The following is a 9,875-nucleotide window of genomic DNA, read 5'->3' as shown; positions in this document are numbered from 1 at the left end:
GTTCAAGGGTACGTCAAGAGAAAATAAGTGTCCCATGATTTTTGCGATAAAGGCGAGAAAAATGTTGAGTGACAGATGCATCGGTTTTTTGGGCAAACATAGTGGATAAGGATAAAGAGACGAATCAACAACCATCGGATATACCGATTGTGTGCAAGTTTCCCAAAGTATTTCCTGAAGATCTCCCAAGGATTCCACCAAACAGTGAGATCATGTTTGAGATAGAGTTAATTCCGAGAATTGCGCTGATCTCAAAGACTCCTTATAGAATGGCACCAGCTGAACTCAAGGAGTTGCAGTCGCAACTGCAAGAGTTACTGGACAAGAAGTTCATAAGGCCAAATCATTCTCCATGGGGAACGCCGATCTTATTCGTGAAGAAGAAAGATGGCTCGATGAGAATGTGCATTGACTATCGGGAGTTGAACAAAGTGACGATCAAGAACCGATATCCATTACCGAGGATTGACAATCTTTTCAATCAACTACAAGGAGCGTCAGTATTTTCTAAAATAGACCTGCGATCAAGCTATCATCAGCTCAAGGTTAAGGAGATGGATATACCAAAGACAGCCTTTCGAACGCGCTACGGTCACTACAAGTTCTTAGTGATGTCCTTTGGACTAACCAATGCGCCTGCAACATTCATGGATCTCATGAATCGCGTATTTAGTGAGTATTTGGATAAGTTTATCGTCGTGTTCATTGACGATATTCTAATATACTCAAAAAGCCAGGAAGAGCATGCAACACATCTGGAACTGGTCCTCCAGCGTCTGCGAGATGAAAAGCTTTACACTAAGTTTTCAAAGTGCGAATTCTGGCTAAAGAAAGTAAGTTTTCTGGGGCACATAGTGTCAGGAGACAAAATTTCAGTAGATCCCGCCAAGATAGAAGTTGTTAAGCAGTGGAAACCTCCGAAAATGCTCATGAGGTTAGAAGTTTTCTTGGGTTAGCGGGATATTACCGGTGATTTTTGGAAGGATTTTCCAAAATAGTCACACCAATGACTGCCCTCACCCGCAAGAACATCAAATATGAATGGACTGACAAGTGTGAGAAGAGCTTTTAGGAGCTGAAAACAAGATTGACGACTGCCCCAATGCTGACCATCCCTAATGGCACAAAGGGATATACTATTTATAGCGATGCCTCATCCCGAGGGTTGGGAGCAGTGCTGATGCATCACGGAAAAGTAATTTCTTATGCTTCTCGACAACTAATGAATTACGAGAAGAACTATCCCACTCATGACTTGGAGCTTGCAGCAGTGGTTTTTGCACTAAAAATATGGAGGCACTACCTGCACGAGATACACTGCGACATCTACACTGATCACAAAAGCCTGAAGTGTTTCTTCACTCAAAAGGAATTGAATATGAGACATCATCGATGGTTGGAACTGTTTAACGACTATGACTGCGACATTCTGTACCAGCCGGGAAAAGCAAAGAAGGTGGCAGATGCATTGAGTCGACAACCAAGTGCTTACGTGATGACAGTGAAGGAGATTTCACCGCAGTTACAAGCCAACCTTACTACCTTGGATTTAGAGATAGTAGTTGGTCAATTGGCTAACCTCTCTATCGAGCCTACCATTATGGAAGCTATAAAAGGTGGGCAGTTAGTCGATCCTTGGGTTCAAGGACTGAAGTACGAAGTGAGGAACGAGAGGCGACCAGAATTCCATATCTCCGAAGATGGAGTATTGGGTTTAAGGGCAGAATATGTGTTCCGGACGATGACGAGATCAAGAAGCAGATCTTTTTCGAGGGACATAATGCTCCTTATGCCATGCATCCTGGTACCACAAAAATGTACCAAGACTTGAAGAAGTACTTTTGGGGGCCTGGGATAGAAAAGGAGACGACATAATATGTGGCACACTGCTTGACTTGTCAGCAGACAAAGGCCTAGCATCAACGGCCAGCCGGATTGTTACAACCCTTAGAAATTCCAAAATGGAAGTGGGAGATGGTCACTATGGACTTTGTTACAGGTCTACCAACCACTCCCAATGGGCATGATGTCATTTGGGTTATCGTAGATAGGCTGACTAAGTTTGCTCATTTCTTGCCGATCAAGGTAACTTATGGGGCACATAAGTTACCAGACATTTACATTGCAGAAATAATGAGACTGCATGGTGTACCCAACTCCATCGTATCAGATCGCGACGGACGTTTACCTCGACATTCTGGAATAAAATCCAAATGAGGTTGGGTACTAAACTGAAGTTCAGCACTTCTTTCCACCCGCAAACAGACGGTCAAAGTGAACGAACAATTCAGACGCTAGAAGATATGATAAGAGCCTGTGTGCTCGACTTTCAAGGCTCATGGAATGAGAAGCTTCCACTGATATAGTTCGCTTACAATAATAGCTATCATGATTCCATCAAGATGGCTCCGTATGAAGCTTTGTACAGAAGGAAATGCCGATCTCCGATTCATTGGCACGAGACCGGTGAAAGAAAGTTTCTTGGATCGGATAAGGTTGATCAGATTACCGAGGACATCCAACAGATAAGGCAACACTTGTAAACTTCGGTTGATCGACAACGCAAATATGCCGACCGACGCAGAAGACCCCTGGTGTTTGAGGTTGGCGATAATGTGCTACTGAAGGTAGCTCCGCTACGAAGGGCTATGCGGTTCGGGAAGAAAGGAAAGCTTAGCCCAAGGTTCGTTGGACCTTTCAAAATCTTAAAGAGGATCAGGGAAGTAGCTTATCGTTTAGCTCGTCCGCCCGCCCTGTCTAAGGTGCATGACGTGTTTCATGTATCCTTGTTGAGAAAATACATGCGCGATCCCTCACATGTACTCAGCTATGAGCAGCTAAGCATTGATCCTCAACTCGTCTATAAGGAGAAGCCGGTGATGATTCTAGACAGAAAAGAATAAGTGTTGAGGAACAAGATGGTGTCGTTGGTAAAGGTGCGGTGGTGTAACCATGGCATTGAAGAGGCAACCTAGGAAACAGAAGACAAGATGAGGGAGCTATATCCTCATTTGTTCTAAGTTTCGACTATAAAACCTCTATAAATTGTAGGTATTGTAACGTCCTGCGTTTTCGGGTACCTTTAAACGACTCGGGTCAGGATTTTTTTCCCCGAGTTAAGAATATTATTTTAAATAATATTATATTTGTTTGGAATTTATTTCCAGGAGTTATTGCTAGCCAAATTATGAATTTTGTGATTAAAAGTCAAGAAAAGACTTTCGGTCTTGGACCGACACGAAAACCCTGATCGGGTAAAAATCTCGGAAAATAAAATGAAAAACTGTGACAAATATATTTTGGGCATAAAATACATTCATAAAAATTAAAATTTGGTCAAAATTAATAAACCTAAGGGAAGATGGAAATTTTAGGACATTTTGTGTTAAATACTTAATTTTACCGAAATGAGGAATTTTATTCCATAAATGGACCTTAGGTTAAATTTTATTGTGTGATTAATTAAATTAAATGTGAGAACATTTAATTTAATTATTATGTGTTAAGTTTTTTTTTTAAAACTTAATAAGAGTGAAAAAGGTATAGAAAGTCAAATTTGGTTTTTCTTCTTATGAAATATTAATTGATTTTGAAAAATTAACTAATCAAGATGAGAAATTTTTATTGGTTCTCCTAATTAAGACAAATTAGGCAATTTTCTTAAAACAGTTTTTAGATATTAAAACCTTAAGAAAAAAATAAAAGGAAAATTAAGAGTTTATTTTCTTGAAAAATAATTAAGGAATTTAATTAGTATTTTCTAGATATAATACCAGCTAAAATCTTCTATATATTTTAACCGACTTGTTGAAAGTACGGATCAATAGCGATGCGTTTAAAGAACAAGATTTTTAGCGGATTGTGGGAAAATACTATTGTGATACCCGAGCCTAGGTATCGAGACCATAGGATAGGTCTCCCCGAGACTTAGAGTTTAGTCTCAAATATTTTGTATGAATTTCCTTAATGGGTTTAAAACCAAATAAGGATCATAAATCCTTACAAATGATTTTTATTAAAATGACCAAACTACCCAAAATAATAATAATGAATTATGAGTGTCATAATTAATCCGAGTATACTGTATGGATAATTACAGTATTGGCTAAGCATAACTGGACTATACATTAGAGGGTGAAATCCTGCTGAGAGCTAAGAACTCCAAGTAAGTCAACTTGTATTGTGTGGCTGCAACATGAAACAACTATGTATTTTATGTCAGTATAGGGACACATGCACATATATACACTGTCGTAGAAAGTTTCTTAGAGATGTTAGTCTAGTGAGTGCTGATTTAGAAAATATGAACGGTAGATATTCGTCATATCCTAGACGGTTGATCCCTGTCACACTGCTTTATTTTATTATGTCCGGCTCATTACCGCGACGAGTGGCCAAGAGGTGAGGATTGCTGGTTAAACCTAGGGGCGCCAAAATGAATGGGACATAAGGGCCCTCATGCTTACTTTTAATCAGTGAACGGTTAGAACACGAGCAAGTGCTCTGATAAGTTATTCCTGGATAGTAGCTGTGAATATTGGCCATTCAGTGAGAGTGCTTAGAGATACTAGGGGTTGCCAAGTTTGAGTGAGGCTGAACACCCTAGGGGCAACTGCTCATCAACACCACTGATTAACATAAAAGTCTCTGTAAAACCGTGTAAATTCGATTTACTCTTGGATAAGTAGCGATGCCCTAGGTAACACGATAATTACCCATGATGGGAATATTTATTGGCTAGATCTTAGTGTTGAGACTCGATTCTCTCTTACAGATTAGCATTTATGTTGGAGGGCATGTTACGCCGAAATTGTTGGAAATTGTCAAGCGTTGGTCTCGAATTATATTATGATATATTATATTTGCTTGCTCTGGGATTTTCTGAGTGCAAATATATATTTGTTGATAAGATATAGTTGTGATATAATATATCTGCTTGCTCTGGAATTTTCTGAGTGCAGGGATATATTTTTTGATAAGATATAGTTGTGATATAATATATCTTCTTGTGTTTGGGATTTTTTTGAGTGCAGGAATTTATCTGTTTATAGGAAATAATTTATCATTGGTTATCAGGCATGACCATAAGTTTGTCAGGACGCTTTTGCGTTCTTGAAATTGATTGTGTAGGGTCTGGATGGATCCGGAACCCTAATTCTCTGCATGATTTTGTTTTAAAATTGAACTTACTAAGCGTTTTGGCTTACCCAGTTGTTTCCTGTTGTAGGTAAGAACAAGGGCAAGGCAGAGCAGTGAGCGTTGGAGTCTCCCTTGCAAATGTACATGTGGACTGACCTTTTGGGAAATCATTTTATTTTTGGAGATGTTGTGTAATTTTCCTAAACTAGGTTCACTCTACTCTTTATAAAATATGCTTGTAATTAAATGTTAAGTATGGCCATACGACTTTTAAAAAGTTTTTTTTATACGGGTTTTTGAGACATTTGTTAAATGAAAATATTTATATTTCCATTTTATCGAGTCTTGAAAATCCATGTCGTTACAGTATGCTTATGATCTTATATTGAATGTTTATGCTCATGTTGCAAATGATCTTATGATTATGATTACGATCTTATGATGTAAGATTATGCTAATGTCGAACAGAGTATCATGTTTATGATTATGACTTGTGTTGATAGGGATTCACTACTACAAAAAAAAGACTTTGCAAGCCCCTAAAAAAGTTTTTATGGCACAACTCCCGCAAACCCTATATTTGAGAGCTTTAAAAAGTGATGTTTTTAAGGACACGCGTTGAAAAGAATATTTTTACGGCTCGCACTACGTGCCCTAAAAGATCCCGTTAAGTGTCTTTAAATAAAGTTTTTAGGGCTTTCTTCGATTCCCCTATAAGAATTTTGCATCCCCTTAAAATTTATATTTTTAATTTTAAAAAAAATTCATTTATATTTATATTAAATTAAAAAATTATTATTTAAATGAAACTTTTATATACTACACTTCATTCATCATTTTTGGACCTGTAAAAATATAAAGTATCACAAAACCTTGGAACAAAAAGAAGTTTAAATAACATATAAACATATTAGTCTTTTTTAAGTATCAACAAAAAACATAAATCAAAATAATGTGCCTAAATTACTGATTTATAGCCTAAACCAAATCATTTTCAAAGCAATAAGGCTTTCAAATTCTAGATGGAAAATGGAAGAAAAAAAGGACCATTGGGTTAAAAATTCATATGATAAAAGTAACAATAAAGAAGTGCAACCATACTCGTATTGAGACACTGCAAGAATTAATTCCTATCAAGAATAAAATATACACTCCACTCTCATATGCATTTAGAAATATATAATTAATGTACAAGTGCGAGTCCCAATAGTTTTTGATATTCTATCATCCCAAAAGAATTGATCTCCAAAAAATAGGACTATAATGGTTGGACACTATATTTCATTATATAGATGTTAAATGATGCAACAGAATTAAACTGACAACAAAAATGAAAATGGATAATCATTTTATTAGCTAATCCAATTTCCCATCCAAAGATTATTACCCCTGCTTTAGAACCAGTGCAAAGATTGTTACCCTTGCTTTTAGTCCTATAGCTGTGGTCCCTGCACTACCATGATGAACCTGCATGTTTGATTAAAGACTTCTGGTTTATTTGTACACAAAACAAATATCCATATAGCATTCAACATAAAACTTCATTTACAAATTATCTTCCATTATTTTCTCATCATAAAAACAATGTAATAATCAATAATGCCCATTTTTGTTTTGCATGTACTTCCATTTTTTAACCAAGTTTCTAAGAGAAAACAGATTATGCAACTTACCACCACTGAACTTTACACACTTCTCAGTAGTTGTAACGCAAATACCAAAAGGAGAACAACCAATAACATAGATATAGATAACAACCACCAATAAAATTAATCCATGCCATGCAGATCAGAGAGTTACTATTAATAATAAATGTGCAGCAGAGGCCTGTGCACATTTGAATTGCCGCAACTATTGAGCATAATGCAGCTACATGTTTGGGTCGCATTACTTTTTTTATATCTTGAAAATTGGGTCCTTGGGCAAGTATCACTGTTCCTGCCGACATGCTATTATATATGTTATGCTTCAAGTATAATATTAGACAAAAAAAAAAGAAAGCATCCTAATCCTATAAAATAAGAGAATGTAACTGTTGTATGGATGTCATGGTTGAGTTAATGAAACTAACCTCTTTTGTTCTTAATCTCGAATTAGTGTCTTTATAACTACAATGAAATTACTCTCATGAGCAACAAAATCCACGGATTGGAAACTAATACATACTTTACCAACAAATTTCATTATCTAAACCGACAAGAGCCTAAATGTTTAGCATCACTTAACCACAACATACTATTGTTCTTACATATTGAGGCCTGAGCTAACACAAGCAAACCTTATCCATAAAATTGATATATATATATATATATATACATATAATTCTTCAATAGAAAAGCTAATTTAAAGTTGTTTTGTACGGCGGTTCTATACAAGCCTTTAAAAAACAAAACAAACCCCATTATTGAAACTTCTTTAGTTCTCCTGCCATAAACAGATTTATTAAACTCAATATTCAACATCATGCTAATTGATACACTAAGCCCAATAACTCATATGGCCTGTGCAATTCAAATAAATTAGCAAAATAAGAGAAAAAACTGTGTTTACACTACCAAAGAATAACTTAAAACACATATACATATATCCTATCTATATGATATCAGAAAACTGCAATGAATTGGGATAAGTGGAATCATGCTCTCGCAAATTAAAAGCAAAAAGGGAAACAAATAAACAAATAACAAAGAAAAGCACTTCAATTATCTTATTCCCAAATCGAAAAGAGAGAGGCTACAGAGCAGTAGATACTTTGTCCAAAGGCAAAATAAATTAACAGAGAAGATAATAGCAGTTGTTAAAACTTAAAACACGCCAAATGTAAAGCAAAATGAATACCTTCAATACAAAAGCACTTGAACAAAAGCAAAAGAATCATCACAAATAAATAGCTAACAAAGCAGAAAACCAGCTTTTCATATCTACAAATTGATAACAGAAAAATAAATACTACCTGACTGAAAATGGGACAACCTAGAAAATCTTTATCCTAAGAGAACTGATAAACAAAACCATATTGAACACACTACCAATAGAAGAAATAATGAAGATGAAACCAACATCAATTTGTTTTTCAAGATTTTCAAACACAATAAGTTATATACACTATGCAAGCAAACACAATGGTTCAAAACAGTGAATATCTCTTTCTTTGATCTATTCGCCCAACAAATGTCCAAATTTATCCGAAGTTGGAGAAACCACTACACAGAATTCCTTTCCCAGTCCTATTTATTAATTCATTCAAACACCAAATACGAATGAAAAGGAAATTAAATCCAAAAATTATAAAACACAATTAAACCCATTTCAATCAATCACTTTAACTCAAATCAATCCAATCCAAGAATGAGTGAAAAAGATACCCATTTCAATTCCCCTAAATTCAAAAACCGAAACTTGAAACACAAACAATGGACATAGCAAGACAAGCAATACAAACTCAATTGCGTAATAGAAATCAACTGCTATTGGTGGCCGAAAAGGAACAAACAAATAATAGAACACCAAAAAAGTAGCAAGTTTTAGTGATACCACAAAGCTAGAATCTCTCTCGGTCGCTCAAGGCTCGCCGTCAGCAGTTGTGTTCATGTCACTCACACATTTTTGTTCTTAAAGGGTGGCCTGAACTAGTATAAGTCGCGTAGGGAGAAGGGTGGTGTGAAGCTTTTGGGGCGTTGTTCGTGTAGGGAGAAGGGCGGCCTAAAGATTTTGGGGTTTGGTTCACGTCGGGGAGAAGGCTCGCCTGAAGTTTTGGGGTCTGGTTCGCGTAGAGCCCCGTCGCAGTCTCCGTCGAGCCTCCCGCGCTAGCCGCCTGCAAGAGAGAAGGGTGAGACACAGAGAGAGAGAGAGAGAGAGAGCTGAGAGGTTAGATGTGAGGGAGACTGAGAGTTGAGAATGAGAAGGAGATAGGTTAGAGGGTGCGACTAAGTGGAATATATTTGAGAAGGAGATACCAGTAGCATCGAGAGGTGATGATTTTTTGACGCTGACACAGGGTAGTCTTTCATTTATAGATGCCCAGAAATTTGGCTGGCAAAATTTACACCTGAGATAGTTCCCACGGAGGTCACGAGAGTTCATATGAGAGGACTAAAAGCTTATCATTGCAAGAGATGTCTTGATGACGAGTACATAAGGAATAGATGTCAAGATGACCATAAGTACATGGAAAACTGCATATGGAAGGAGGATAGTTTTGTAAGGAGAGAGGCCGACAAAAATAAAGTCTTACAAGAAACTAACTAGAGGAAGGCCCAAGAGGGCAAAAGAGTGGCCCTCACCCAAGGACACAACTTCCAATAATAATTACAACAACTACAACAATAATCACAAATCTCAAAAACCACTAGAATCATAGGACCAAGTTCCCCAATTGCCCCAAGTTTTGATACAGACATTTAGAAGAATGTCAAGCACGCTCAAACAGTTGCTACATGTGCAGTCAAGCAGCCCATATGAAGAAGGATTGCCCACATTGCCCACAATAGAGGGTAGGAGATGGACAAAGAAACAATGACAATCTAGTTTCAGGTAAAGTCTTTACTTTAACCTAGGGAGAGGAATAATAACATGGTTGTCACATGTCAGCCCTCTAATTTTGGTATAATGTGTAGAGTCCTTATTGATTCTGGACCGACTCATTCTTATATCATCTTAAATGTAATTGATAAATTAGGATTATCTTGTAAACTCTTTGGGAGTAGTTTTAGTACAATGTTACTTTTGGGATTTGT

At 36.8% G+C, this 9,875-nt stretch overlaps 1 long non-coding RNA gene across 2 annotated transcripts; it reads right to left on the bottom strand.

Annotated features, from left to right (window-relative positions):
• Nucleotides 1-6,286: 6,286 nt before the first annotated feature.
• LOC133803983 (uncharacterized) lies at nucleotides 6,287-9,565 on the bottom strand. 2 transcript variants are annotated; one of them, XR_009878247.1, is made up of 3 exons: nucleotides 9,096-9,495; nucleotides 8,674-8,953; nucleotides 6,287-6,606 (listed from the first exon to the last, which is right to left on the bottom strand). It is a non-coding gene; the product is annotated as an uncharacterized LOC133803983 (long non-coding RNA). The 2 variants fall into 2 exon arrangements; XR_009878246.1 differs by having other exon boundaries at nucleotides 6,287-8,953; nucleotides 9,096-9,565.
• Nucleotides 9,566-9,875: the final 310 nt, after the last annotated feature.

The sequence above is a fragment of the Humulus lupulus genome, chromosome X (assembly GCF_963169125.1).
Source record: "Humulus lupulus chromosome X, drHumLupu1.1, whole genome shotgun sequence".
NCBI lineage: Eukaryota > Viridiplantae > Streptophyta > Magnoliopsida > Rosales > Cannabaceae > Humulus > Humulus lupulus.
Note: the sequence above shows the minus strand (reverse complement) of the source record. Positions and strands in the feature narration are given on the sequence as shown.